Genomic DNA, 14744 nt, shown 5'->3' with positions numbered 1-14744 from the left:
AAGCATATATATATCATGGTTGGTATATCATCATATATATGGCTCTTTTTACCCCTGTACACAAGATACATGCAGCCACTGCAAACACAGCAAAAGCTGGTACAACAGCTTGGCAGCAAAGGGACAGGTTCTATCATTTCCCTTGAGGAGTCTCAAACTATGACCCCAGGAACAAAGGCAAACACAATCACGTGTCTCTTCTGGAAATTTAGGTGCAATATGTGAAGAACCCAGAGATTCAATTTACAGCTTTTAAAGCAAAAAAAGTACCATTGCTCATACATTCTGGCCTCCCAAAAAACAGAGTCCACTAAATTTTACCAGTTACTCCCTTAGGAAGGGCTGCATTTTACTGTATTATATTTCCCAGAAAACAGACTTCCTTCAAAAACAAATACCAAGTGTAGAATCTGCCTTGGCAGCAAGTACCCCAAGAAGCAGCTCTGTAAGGCCAAGAACATTTAAGTGCAGGAAACACAAGGCAACGTGCAAACGGGCACAGACCCGTAAGATCTGGCCCAGCTCCACTCCTCGCGTGTTTTCCACTACAGGAGATCTCTGCATGCTGTGCACCCTGCAGTCCAGCCAGCAGCAGAGCCGAGCAAAGGAGCAAGGAGCTGCAAGTCAGCCTGACCTCCCAGCACACCGGCGACTGGCAACAGCAGGAAATGCAGGGTAGTAGAGATTAATTTGTGACTAATGGCTAGGGATAGTAGAACTGAGACCATCTGAAACTGCTGGGTTTTGCTACAGATGATATTGGAAAGGCAAAAAGTAAGTCCTCGCTGCAGCCACGGTAAGCAAGCTAGGGTTTATTTCCCCTTTTTGTTATTTATCTCTTTGCCATGAATTAAACAATTTGTCTGCTTTATTTATACTGTCAGTAGTACTGTGTGCCAAGCGTGATATAAAAATTTATTTAGAACTTAATTAGGTTTCCAAAGCCACCAGGAAAACAGTTGGAAAGTGGGCATGTAAGAAGAGGGAAGGAAGTATTCTCATGGAATTACGGGTGAAGATCTTTACCAGTTCTTCCTTTAAAAAACCCCAAAACCTGATTCTTGGACATGAACTACTTAGCTGAATTCCTTTAACACAGTGTATATCCTTCTCAGGCAACTGGAATTAAAATTCAAGCCACCAGAAAGAAGCTGAAGTGTATTTCATGATCTCAGGCTTGTGTATTTGTTTATATCCTGGAGTCACTTTGAAAATATCTCCTCAAAACAGGCCAAGCCTCGAACACCAGCACCTTCCCTGAAAAACCAAAATTACAAAGCACTGTGAGAACACAACTGAAGGGCAGCTGCTGCTAATCAATACTACCAGGTTTTTATTTCTAAAGCTTGTGATACATTTACTAAAAGAAAGCCAGCAGTCAGATTCTGACCTCTGTTACAGCAGGTAATCCAGCATAACCCATCAGAAACCAGCATGGCTGGTCTGCATTTATACCAGCATGAAATTCAATCAAGTTGACTCCCACAGTAAAGAGGGGGGGGAAGAAATCTGGAGGGGGAGGAATATTTCAAATACACAGCTCAAAAGACTGCTCAACTAATTATTCACAGTGATAAAAGAAAAGGTATTTCAACCATAACAGAAGACAACCTAAATCACACTAAAATTATGTGACAGAACTGCAGGAACACAAAGTTTTGAAATGACAGCGAAGGTAGAATACGAGAGCAAATTCAGATAAAAGGTCACATGAAGAAGTAGATCCTATACAAGAAATAATAAAAAAGGAAAAAAAAGGATTCTAGTTTTGTTACTTCCTATTAAAAACTTGTGAGAGTCTTATCACTGGAAGGAAAGTGTCTATGTCAGAGAAAGAAAGGAACATAGAGAAGCAGCTCTGAGTCAGGGGAACAAAAGCAGATCAGTACAGTAGCAACAAGTCAGCCGCCAGTCCCAAAACAGTCTGGCACACAATAAAACACACCAGTAATTACCAGCTTCTGAGCAGACTTCGGTGAGAGACAGTGGAAGAGCTGCAGATGAGATGAACAGATGGAAAGACAAAGCCAATCAGGAATCAAAATACACAGTTCCAGTGAGGAGAATCTCCGCCAATGTACATTTTGCAGTCTTTATTTCCGTAACTAGGTCAAGTGATTTTTTTACCCCTTAACTGCTGTCCGCAGTAAAAAGTTCCAAAGTGAGAATGACGGAACCCTAAGAACCCCAAAAACTATTCTGTGCATGTATGGCAAATAAAGACATGGATGAATACACTTATGTTGGAAGCCCGTTAAACAAGGAAGTGCAGCAGAGACACAAAGTTAATTCCAGCAATGCAAACAAATTGCAGTTTGTGGCATAAAATTTAACCAAGGTACAGAACAGCGCAGTCCATGAGAATATATGGAAGGGGATAGACTACAAAGTGCTTTCAGAACGACCAGAGTGGTTGGGGGTGGTGGGATTCATATACGATGCTTACAGATGGCAAAAAGCCTTGGTAATTGCATTCAGTTTTCTTATCAATAGGAATTACTTCCCCCCCTTACCCTTAAAAGGTTCTCAATACTCTGCTATCAAAACAAATTTGTGACGTTAATGATAACACACTTTCTCCATTAGCATGCTATCACCACTTTGTGAACACATCAACTAAAAACTCAGGAGCAAACCACTAGGTTGTTCAGGTAAGCGTATAAAATCTAGTCGACTAGTAAATAATCCAAAACATTTCAGCTAACGCTGTACAGACATTATCAACAAAAGGCTTTCTCTCTCTGTTCTGCCCTGCACACTCATTCAAACGCTGCAATACTGGCATATGTGTAGATAATCCTGAGCAGGGATGATTCTGAATGCTAAGCAACAGTTTATTTTGACTGACTGGGAACACAGATTGGCCATCGTACACCAGTTTCCATGTGATAATGCACAACAGCCTCAGCACACTTTTGGCACAAGACACGGTCCATCATTTCCAAGAAGCAAGAAATTAGTCAATATTTGATCTAAAAAACCCTTGAACACCACAAGAATTACAAAGATGCTGAATGCTTAAGATCACATTCCCTCCTCTGCAAAACCAGGCCTAACCAAAAGCCTGCTGATGTCAATGGAAGGACTCCCACTGCCATCCCTGGTGTTTGGCTGGAACACAGAGGGGAAAAACAGCCTTGCTGGAGTGCAGGGGTAAGGAGAACCATGGCAGCAGCAGGCCTGACTGCTCTGCTCTAGCTGTGGCAGGTTGGCCAGAAGGCTGGGATGGACTCAGAAGACCCGAGACCCATGCCGCGTCCTGGTAGGCAATCTTTGATTGAGTCATTTGTCCTCTCTGGACCTCACTTCTGCAGTCCTTCACTCACCTCTTTTGTAAAGGTCTCCAAGATCTCCTGATGTGGTAAAGAAAAAAAAAAAAGCATAGCATGCTGAAGCTCCACTGATCAAGGCCCAGTCCTCTCTAGACCTCTGATCAGAGTTTAGCTTCCCACTTTTCCGTCTTGTTGGCCAAGAACCAACTTTTGGCCTCCCTGCCAGCCATCTGCAATATAGCTGAACTGAGACACATAACCGCTGAGATCATGATTGAAATCATGCCTTTGAAACAGCAACACAATGCCAGCACCATGAAGGACAGCTGAGTTTAGCTTTATTTTTCAAATGGTTATAAATTTTGTTCACTCATTACAAAGGTTGCTCCTTCATTTTCTTGAGTGAAGAATCCCTTTAGAATGACTAGGGTATTTAAAGCTGTTAAACCAATGAAATTCAAGAGCAAATGAAAAAATAGACAAGATTGGCTCTAGGTAAGAAACTTCACAATCACTCAGAAGTACAAATTCTAAAAAGCTATGAAACTCATAGAAGAATATAAAATATTTATTATAGTAAGGGAGGCATTAGCTAGCAGCATCGGATTGTATTAAGAAACAGAAAATTTAGACTGAATATTAGGAAAGTGTCCTGACAAAGTGCTATTGATTAGAGAAGTAACATCCTATGGGAACAAGGGAGCCTCTTCAGCTGACAATTAAAACAATTTTGGATTGATAAAAAGCCCAGTAAATGTACAAGGAGGAATAATTCAGTAAGCAGCTGGCTGTTTCTGCCCACAGAAAGCAGTAGTGTTCAGCAGTGCCCACCTCAAATGGTACTCGGGTTTCTCTTCCCCTCCAAAATAAAATCTTAACCAAAGCATTTTCAAACCACTGTTAAACTCACCAGACAAAAGTGCTTTTTATTTATGTTCCATGCTCTGAACTACAAAACTACCTATTTTAGAAACATTAGAGAGTTAATCTGAGGTAGGACCCTAGCTGTAGAAGCAGGCTGATGAAACCAGGAACGGGACATTTAACATCATCTCCCACATACAGCCAAACTCAGCAAATTCTCCATGTAAACCTACTTCCAACACAGACTTGCTCCAAGCTCAGAAGGAATGAAACCAACCTGACACCTCACCACAGGCACCAGAGTGTTTTGCTACAGTCTTGGGTTCATTATCGTCAGCCTTAGAAGCTTGGAAAAGAGCCCCTGCGTTACAAATTACAGGCACAAGCGGGTCAGGTGAAGACCAGCTTCTCACACAAGGTGAGCCAGTATCACAGGTCCAGATACACTGATACCTGGAGAGGAAGGAAATAAGCTCATTACCAGATTTTTCTGCCCTGTACCCATTACTGGTGACTTTCAGGTCATCCATGTGGAATAGTAGAAAGCTCTTGAGAAAGACTTTAATCACCTGAAACAGAATGCAGGTTTTTAACTCCCCTGGTCTCCTGACCCCACTGCATTCTGGAGCATCTGGAGACTGCTCTGGTTTACACCAGCACCATCTGCACCCCCGAGGACCACGAGTCTTCAGACGAGTAAATGAACAGAGCTGCGCCCTGCCTCATGCCGTCATCCCCTCAGTCTCTCCTGTGTCACCTCAGCCAAAGCAGGATCACTGGGACTCGTTCAGCAGCAGCTTCCAGCAACTACTGTGCACTTTCACTGGCACATAGTTGGGGTGTGGGAATGGGGGTAGCCCTGGATGGTAACAGCCACATCCAGCCCTTCTACTTCACGCAGAAAGCCTGGAGGAGCCAGACTGCAGAGTGGCCAGTCATTCACAAGAAAGGGTATTTTCGGTGGGCTTTCTTGTTTGTTTTTGAAGTTTTGTCTGTTCAGCGTACCTGTAGAAACCAATGCCTGCACTCTCCTGCATCAAGCAGGTCCTGGGCAGAGATTGCTTACTTAAATATCCAAGAAACTTTCCTGATCTTTGTTTTATGCAATTCTTCTATTTCTTGCCAGTCACTGCACTTCCCTTGTTACTCAAAAGCAGCTAGCCAGGTACATCCTGGTAACATAGCTGTTAATGAGAGTAGCTGGGGAGATATGAGCAGAATTCAAGAGGAAGCACTTAGCAAGACGCACACAGGTACCTGGCTGTATCCTGATGGATGAGAGGTTCCTGGCGCTTCTGGCATCCCCCAACACAAACTGCTGCCCAGGCTGGGGCTCTCTGCTGACCAGGGTGACACCTGAAACTCACTGACCTGATGACAGAATTCATCATCCACAGCCCAAGTAGGACAGAAGGAGGCTTACTTATATGCTTAAACTGTTACAGACATATCGGCAAGGAAGCAAAATGCATGAGAATGTTTGGGGTTGGAATGGTATCCTTAAGCAGAAGATCTAAGGAACGCTGCTGGCAGCTGGAGTGTTAGTAAAATAAAGGTTGGTTTGGTTTATTAAAAAAAAAAAAACAAAACCCTATTACTCTTTCTTCAGTGGTACCCAAACACGTTTTTACAGAGACAAGAAGGAACACAGTGCTTAGTTATGGCTACTTCACAGCCTAGTACTAACATCATGGAAGCAGTCTCAGATTTTAGCAATGAACAGTACCAGCTAAAGAGTTTTCTCTACAAATGCTTGTTTTAAAGGTGACATGCTCAAAGAACAGTTTTCCACCTTGAATTTAAGTCTTTCACGTGCAATGGCAAGGGAGCAAATGCAACAGGATTACAGCGCAGCACAAACACCAGTCTCGAGTGTCACTGGTACGGAATGCAACGCCCAACTAGACAGCGTGAGATGCACAGTACGAAGCTTGACGGCGTGTTAGCTCGGTCAGGTGATGGTGTTTATTCTGAAGATGAACACCAAGACCTCACTCACTCCTCAGGGGCTTCTTTTCTAAATCAGAACTCTATCAGTACCAGCATTGAAACAGACTGCCTCTGACTGACATCAGGAACTAAATTGCACTTAGAGATATAGGAAGATACAAGCACTGACAAACTATTACAGACTTCACATGCATCTGTCAAATGCAGGCACAACCCACCAAAACAGAACAAAGCAGCTTCTTTCAGACATCATCTCGAGTCCATTTGGTATTAACAGTGATATGGAATGCTCTGGAGCCATCCCTCAGACCTCCCACCCACCGTTTCCAAGAAACACTTTAGGATTCGGAAGGTGAAAAAATAAATTTTACAGTATTAACAGCTCTGTTCTGTTCTGGTGTGCCTTGAACGTCTGTGTACAACAGAGATTTGAAGAAGCACGTTCATACCCAGAAAGCTCATATGTTCTTGTAACTCTGACAAATAAGACAGTTTACCTCTTTCTAGAAGCCTTGTCTCATTTGCATATATACACCTAGTAGAAATACAAGGTGATTCATATTTGGGGGTTTAGGATTTTTTCCCCCCCCCGATACTCCATAGCTAACAGAAATCAGTGTCACACCACTGCTGTCAGTGGGTCTACATCAGCGGTACACAAGCTGGAAACAATGCCAGCCTGAGAGCCGCCTTTGGATTTCTCTTGGAGAAAGACAGAGAAACCCGGACACAGTTTAGAAATTCACCCTGCATGCAGGATGGAAGTGTAATTTTCTAGAGATGAACAGAACACTGCAAAGCAGGCAATCGTTTTAACTTCTGCCTATCTCCTCAACCCACAGCGTGTAGGAAGTAAGCTGATAAATATGTTGGTCTGTTCCAAGGAGAGGCCACCAAAAACCTCTGGGAAGGCGGCTCTGTATTGTCATAGCTACTAGGTTTTCCTAGTCTCACCCAGCACATCGAGCAGCATTGCACTGCCATCTCTTGGCAGATATTTAGATAACAATTTAAGTACTATACAAGTATAGGAATAAATTGACATTAAAAAGACACTAGAAAATACAAAAGTATATACACAGACATGTTTCTCTTACTAGCCAAACAAACACAGACTGAAGCTCTCTGGAAGTCTAGTCTATAACCAGTCTATTTCCCTGACTCTCAAGATTTGTACTTAGACACATCTAAAAAAACAACTCTTAAGAGTTTGAATGTGGTCTAAAATCCCTTGGTTTTTTAATTTTTCCACAAAAGTAACAAATTGTTATAGCCAGCTTATATGAGTACCAAATAACCACCGTTCTGAACTCAAGATTTTATCCACTGGGCTAAAAAAAACACTATCAAAATGCCAGCAGAGTTGTGGGCAAAAACATGGCTTAAAGTTCTTGGTCCTTTCAAGTGTATAAAAACATAAATACCGCAATTTAAAATATACAGCAAAGACCAAGACAGGAGTACAGCCTAATGCCACCTGTATGTACTGGAAATGCAGAGGCAGGAGAAAGTAGTAAGCATTTCTGATGTGCAATGCTTAGTAACTCCCTGTAACATGAGGTCTAGGAGATCACCAAAACCTTGCAAGTAACACCTCCAGAAATCATCACCAGGATTTAAATTTTGACAGTGACCAATTGAAGAAACAATTCAGAGTTAAGCATGAAGACACACCACCAACTCCCTGGCGGAAACACTGGCCATCCTAACACCCGCACGTTCCTAACTCTAGTTTCTACATTGAGGCCAGTCTGGCACTCAAGGTGCCTCACGCCTGCTGCAGACCCCTTCCTCCTGTACCCATACAGTGCATCACATTCCAGTGGCTGAAGCTATACACAACACAGACTGAAAGGCAAGTCTCCCTCAACATCAGTAACTGTTTTAACAGAGATACCACAGGGGGAGAATGTGCACACACAGCCACCCACTTGAGTTGGGAAAAAAGAGCGATGACTTCTCTGGTTTTGCAGGAAAGCTCCTTCCTAAAGACAGTCACACCCTGTGGAAGTGGAACTTTCTGCGCAGCACTGAGTTGCGTTTCTAATTACCTTTATCAAGCCTTGGGAAAAGAGATGAGTTACGTAAAGACATTAGATACATGAAGATGTGTCTAACTCAGGGCTGTAAAATCTAGTCTAAGAGCAAGTCCCTAAACAATTTGAGAATTTAGTCATACCAAAATCCAGTGGCACTTAGGGGGCACTTATGTCACCCATGATTTCTGTAGCCACGTGCAAGTCATCAACTAAAACACACAATGCAGACTTAAGCTACTCCACAGTCCATGACACAGAAAGCCTTGGTGGCCCTGACAGCACGCGCAGAGCAACACCCAGAAAACGCAGTCTCCAAACATTGTTTTCTTGGGAGACAGCGGACAAAGAGCAGTTGAATACCAACTCTTACAAAGCACCAAACCTTGCGCCAGTGTCATCTACCATTATTCCATTTGAGCGAACAGAAACAATTTGCAGTAGTTGAAAGCCTGGCCCATCAAATGTGTCTATTTGCAACATGTTATAAGAGAATGACAATGGCATGATCTTAAAAAAAAAAACAACACAGAATTATGATGTTGCAAGCACTGTGCTGAGATAAACAAGGTCACTGTCTGCTTACTTGAGATGCAGTTGTACGAATTTGACCTTTCTGTAATGAGTGGTAATTTCAGTGAAAACAACCTTTCAGTTCAGAAGGAAAGGGAAGTAAGTCATGTATCCTGCAGTTGCAGTTTATGATGAGACTCCCAGCCCTAATTTAAAGGTCAGCAACAATCCTTTGAAAGCAAGATTGCTTTTCCCTTCTTCCACATTTCATAGAATATCGTCAGGGCTGACTAGTCCACAACAGCAATACCACACAGCTCCCCGGCCAAGAAAACTTCAGCCTTCCCTTCAGTACTTCCCTCCTTATTAGGTGTGCCAAAATTATCAGCAAGAAGGCTGGTACAAAGAATTAATTTGCTAACGTGTATTACAATATTTATATCAGTATTTACAGTCTGGTAACAAGTAGAGGAACTGAAGACCTTACTATGCTAGCTGGTCTGCATAAAGGATGGGACTGGACAGTCAGCCTGTGCTTCCTTTCCCTAAAGGGGATCATAAAATATGATGCAGATGGAAATTTCCCTGGTTTTGTTTGCCTGCGTTGGGGGTTTGGGGGGGTTTGTTTGTTGGGTTGTGGGCTTTTTGTTGGTTTTTGTTTGTTTGTTTTTTAAACCATTCCTAAATTGATTCTAGAAACACCCTGATCTCTATCAAAATTGCTTATTCTTAGTGGCCGTGGCACCAGGAATAATAGCTGCAGCCAATTAATTTTCTTCACTTCTAAGATTAAAAAAAAATATGTGGACGTGAAAACTAGTTACATCTTTTAAATCCACTATGTTCAAATTAGTTCATGGTTTGCCCTGTGAGAAGGCAAGTGGCTTACCTGCAGCTTTGCTAAGTACTGGTCTTCTATCTCATCCTTATTATTTGACTTCTGTGAGGAACAAGTGTAATGCATTCTCTTTCAACGCCCTGAGCTGCCTTACGCTGGGCTGTGGTAGCAAAGCCCAGGGAACCTGCTTTCCACACCTCTACCCACACTGACAACAGTGCTGTTGGCATCTACGTAGCTGACTTGTACAGCACACCCCCCCAGTGTAGCCTGCTCACTTCATACGGCCGAGCACTTCCAAGTCGTCAGTTACAACAAACAAGGATGACAGCAGGCTGGAGATGACTTTGAAACATATTCAAAACATGTCCTTTTCACAGAGCCCTGCAGCTGGTTGAGACCAGCAACGCTGACCTTATCAAACAACCCCTGTTCTTCCCCTCCCTCACTGGCCGCTGCCGTCCCTGCTCCCCAGAAGCAGGAAAGGGCAAGTAACTTGCCATAGAGCAGAAGAGAGCTAATGACATCCAAACGTTTGGTGATGGTGGCGATTTCAGCTTCTTCCCAGAAGAAGAGCAATTAATTTGTCTGTGTATATCCCAAAAAATTTTTTATGGAAAATTGTTTCTCTACCTAGACCCTCACTAGGCAAGTAACTTCCGAACCCTCTATCAGTGCAGTTACCTGCTTCAGGAAGGACCATTAAGGGGAAAGCAGTATTACAAATGTAGCCACCAAGCACAAGACGACATCTAGATGGATTCTTCAGATCTTTAAAGTTCTGTACAGAAAAGAAATTTTTACTTGCTCGGGTACAGCTCAGTTCCACCTCTGGCTTTTTTTTATTCCCCTTTTTTCTGCTTTAAAACCTGCCAGCATCATTCAAGAGCATGACTCCACAGTGCACAATCATGGTCCCAGCCTTGAAGAGCTTACAGAGAAGCTCAAGGGCTTCTGAGGAGAAACTAGAGGCCAAGGTATGAAGATCGATCCCATTTGCCGATTCACTCCGCAGGCATCCAGGCGTCGTGTCTCCTGCTACCCGGAGCTTGCACACACAGTGCTGTCGCTGCCGAGAGACTTGCAGATGCTGAAGGGTGCACAATGAGCCCTTTTCTCATGGCTCCCAGTCACTGAGGTTGCACTTGTCTGTAAAGCATTCAGAAAAACTGAGAGGTACTTGAAGATTTTCATTTCATTAAACAGTGTTGCAGAGAACATTATGATAAAAATTGAGATATTACATCAAAATTAATAGCTTTGAAAGGTAATTAAACTCTAAGCAACTAGAATGCTACGTAAACTAACTTTTTTTTAGTAAAGGTATTATTTCTCTTTTTTCCTTCCTAAATTACCTTTTAGAAGGAATGCTTAGGAAGTTTTAAGCACTATGCCTTTGAGATAAATTGTATTTAAAGGTTACAGTGCAAAACTAGATATCTTAGTCCTATACAAGATGGCTTATTAATTGACACAGATATGCACATACTCATAATTTTGTTCATATAATTTGACGAGGGGAATTGATTTACTATCACAGTGAAATACTACATTAAATGCACGTAATTCTTTACACTGCTCCTCCCCTTTTAAAATCATTGTTTGACTGCATGCTGTACTGAAATATTATTCTATGACCATCAAGTGATTTATTTAACTGCTACAGGACATACAGTTAACATTCATCTATATTCTTATTCTAATTTCACCTTTATGTTTTCTGTTGTCATACCAACAAGGAAAAATTATGGATTTCATTTAAAGCAAAGTACAGTTATGGAGCAGCAAGATAAGATAAGGGACTTCTTTCTTCTCTTACGAGACATCTTTCAACAATACAAATACAAGAAAAAAAGCAAAATACAATCCTTTTGAAAGCATAAATAGTACAGAATCCTCAGATTGAAAGCTCTGTAATATATTAAGCAAATATTGCTTGGGGAGGGGAGGGCAACCTCCCCCAAACCCATTCTTATTACTGTCAAATCATTTAATAAAGGAAAGGCTGCAGACCAAGATGCTACGTGTGACAAGAACTGGAAGGATTTGTTCCACAATCCATCATGCCTGACCCAACATTCGCTGAAGATAAAAACAGTTAGTCGTGACTCAACCTTCTATTTTATTCATGGAGCAGTAGCGTTTTCCATCAGCCTTAGCTTACGTGCATTTTGAGATAACTTGCATTCCAACAGTTCTTGGGAGTTATTAACTAGCAAGACAAATCACAGAATCCCAGAATGGCAGGGGTTGGAAGGCACCTCTGGTCATCACTTCATCCAACCCCCTGCTTGAGCAGGCACACCAGACCGCGTCCAGGTGGGGGGTGAATGTCTCCAGGGAAGGGACCCCACAGCCTCTCTGGGCAGCCTGTGCCCCTGCTCTGGCACCCGCACAGGGAAGGGGTTTGTCCTCACGTTCAGGTGGAACTTCCCGTGTTCCAGCTTGTGCCCGTGGCTCCTTGGCCTGGCGTTGGGCACCGCTGAAAAGAGTCCGGCCCCATCCTCCTGACACCCACCCTTCAGATATTTATAAGCATTGATGAGATGCCCCCTCAGCCTTCTCTTCTCCAGGCTGAACAAACCCAGGTGTCTCAGCCTTTCCTCACAAGGGAGATGCTCCAGCCCCTGACCATCTTGGTAGCTCTCTGCTGGACTCTCTCCAGTAGATCCCTGTCTTTCTTGAACTGGGGGGCCCAGAACTGGCCGCAGCCCTGCAGATGTGGCCTCACTGGGGCAGAGCAGAGGGGGAGGATAACCTCACTTGCCCTGCTGGCCACACTCCTTTCAACGCACCCCAGGATACTCTTGGCCTTCTTAGCCCCAAGGGCCCGGTGCTGGCTCAGGGTCACCTTGCTGCCCACCAGCACTCCCAGGTCCTCCTCAGCAGAGCCGCTCTCCAGCGGTTCAGCCCCCAGCCTGTGCTGGTGCAGGGGGTTGTCCCTCCCCGGGGTCAGGACCTTGCGCTTGCTGTTGTTGAATTCTATGAGGTTCCCCTGGACCCAGCTCTCCAGCCTGCCCAGGTCTCACTGGATGGCAGCACAGCCTTCGGGTGTATCAGCCACTCCTCCCAGCTTGGTATCATCAGCGAACTTGCTGAGGTTACACTCTATGCCATCATCCAGGTCATTGATGAGTATGTTGAACAGGACTGGCCCCAGCACAGACCCCTGTGGAGAAACCCGATTAACATGACAGTCTCGGAGTGCACTGAGTTAATTTCAAATTCAGTGCAACAGCCTTTGTGTGCTCATCTTTTATGGCTTGGAAGATGACCACAATGTTTGCCAAGATGAAACTGTACATTTCCCTCTACACTTACATTGATTTTGGGCTCATGCTGACTGGAAATATGGCTGATACATAGCACATATGCCTGAAGACACCCTGAATCAGTTCAACACACAACTGAATTGACAGTTAGTCACTAAAAAGAACTACTCCAACAGGAATATTTACATGCACTATGTCACACTAGCAATGAGAAATCAAGAGCAAGAACCTAAGTTATTTATTTAAAAAAGGAAGCCCCCCCCGCCCCAAAAAAAGAGAGACTTGATTATACAAAATTTTTATTACACCGTATTCTATGGGGTTTAGAGATGAGACAGTCAAAGTCACAAGGGTTTCCAGAAATGACAAACATTCTGAGGAAAGGGAGGGAAAAGGAAAGCAATTGTACCATCTCATCCATCATCTGGGATCTTCACTCAACAGAACAGCCTGAAGTAGACCTGGAAAGAGCCAGATATATCTAGATTCTCAGTTCTGAGACAACAACTTCAATCAATATAGTCCTTCAGAACAAATTAATTTAGAAAGTTTAACAAAGATGAAAACAATCAAACCTGTGTATACACAGGCCAAGGATGTGTTTACATACAAAGTTACCCACAAGAATACTGAGGTACACTCTCGGTATGTGCTTCTGCCCTAAATAATGCAATTTCTCTTATGCCCAACAGCACCACACTCATATTCCAGCCCATGGCTGGGGAATGTTAAGCAAGGCCAAGCTCTTGACTTTCAGCCCACAACAAATGTCCATTGTCCAACGGGGCTTACTGCACCAGGGAACCATGGCACAGTGGGAACATGCTTTTCCAGACACTCTCAGTTACATGAGAACCATTTCTAAGTTAAATGGGAGTAGAAGAAATTACCTGATCCCATGGAAACTACGTTGTTCTTAGCTTAAGAGAAATAGCTAAACCAAAGTAATCATTGAGGACAGAGTCTCCCAAATGACTGCTAAATGACAAGGATAAATTAAAAAGCCAAAACACATTCTGAAAACTCCTGGAAGAGCTATTTTTTCATATTGACAGTTAATTTCACTTTAAGTAGAGGTTCATCTGAAAATTAGAAACACAACAGTAACTCAACTAACAAAGTGGAATTCCAACAAAAATTTTCAGAACATATAGAATCACAGAATGGTTTGGGTTGGAAGGGACCCTAAAGATCACCTAGTTGCAAGCCCCTGCCATGGACAGGGACACCTTCCACTAGACCAGGTTGCTCAAATCCCTGTCCAGTCTGTTCTTGAACACAGCCAGGGATGGGGCATCCATAGCTTCTCTGGGCAACCTGTTCCAGTGCCTCACCACCCTCAGAGTGAAGAATTTCTTCCTTATATCTAATCTAAACCTACTCTTTCTATTTAAAGCCATTAACCCTTGTCCTGTCACTACATGCCTTTGTAACAAGTCCCTCTCCAGCTCTCTTGTAGGACTCCTTCAGGTACTGGAAGGCCACAATAAGGTCTCCCCACAGCCTTCTTTTCCCCAGGCTGAACAACCCCAACTGTCCCAACCTGTCCTCATAGGAGACGTGCTCCAGCCCTCGGGTCATCAACGTGGCCCTCCTCTAGACCTACTCCAACAGTGTATACATTAAATATTTCACAAAATGTATGTGAAGTTACATACAGCATGAAGTCCTTCCATGCTTTAAGCAATCTGACTTTTTAATAAAAGCAACTCAAACACTCAAACATAACTTAGTTAACGTGTATGTAAGTGCCACATCTGTGATAACATACAACATACTGGTTAATAATAATGTTATGACCTTTAAGAAAAGGTTAAGCAAAGAAAAAAAAGCAATCACAGGTTTGGTACAACAGCATGAAAATAAGACTTCCAGAGTCCCAGAGAAGTAGTTTCCAAATAAAGTCCTAATACTTCACCAAAACTTTCATAAAATTTCATTAAACACATTCTGAAGTTCTTACTATTTATTAAATACACATTGAAGTTATGTAAATGGT

The sequence above is a fragment of the Phalacrocorax aristotelis genome, chromosome 6, assembly GCF_949628215.1.
Source record: "Phalacrocorax aristotelis chromosome 6, bGulAri2.1, whole genome shotgun sequence".
Taxonomy (NCBI): domain Eukaryota; kingdom Metazoa; phylum Chordata; class Aves; order Suliformes; family Phalacrocoracidae; genus Phalacrocorax; species Phalacrocorax aristotelis.
The sequence above is the reverse complement of the archived record's forward strand: the minus strand, read 5'-3'. Positions refer to the sequence as shown.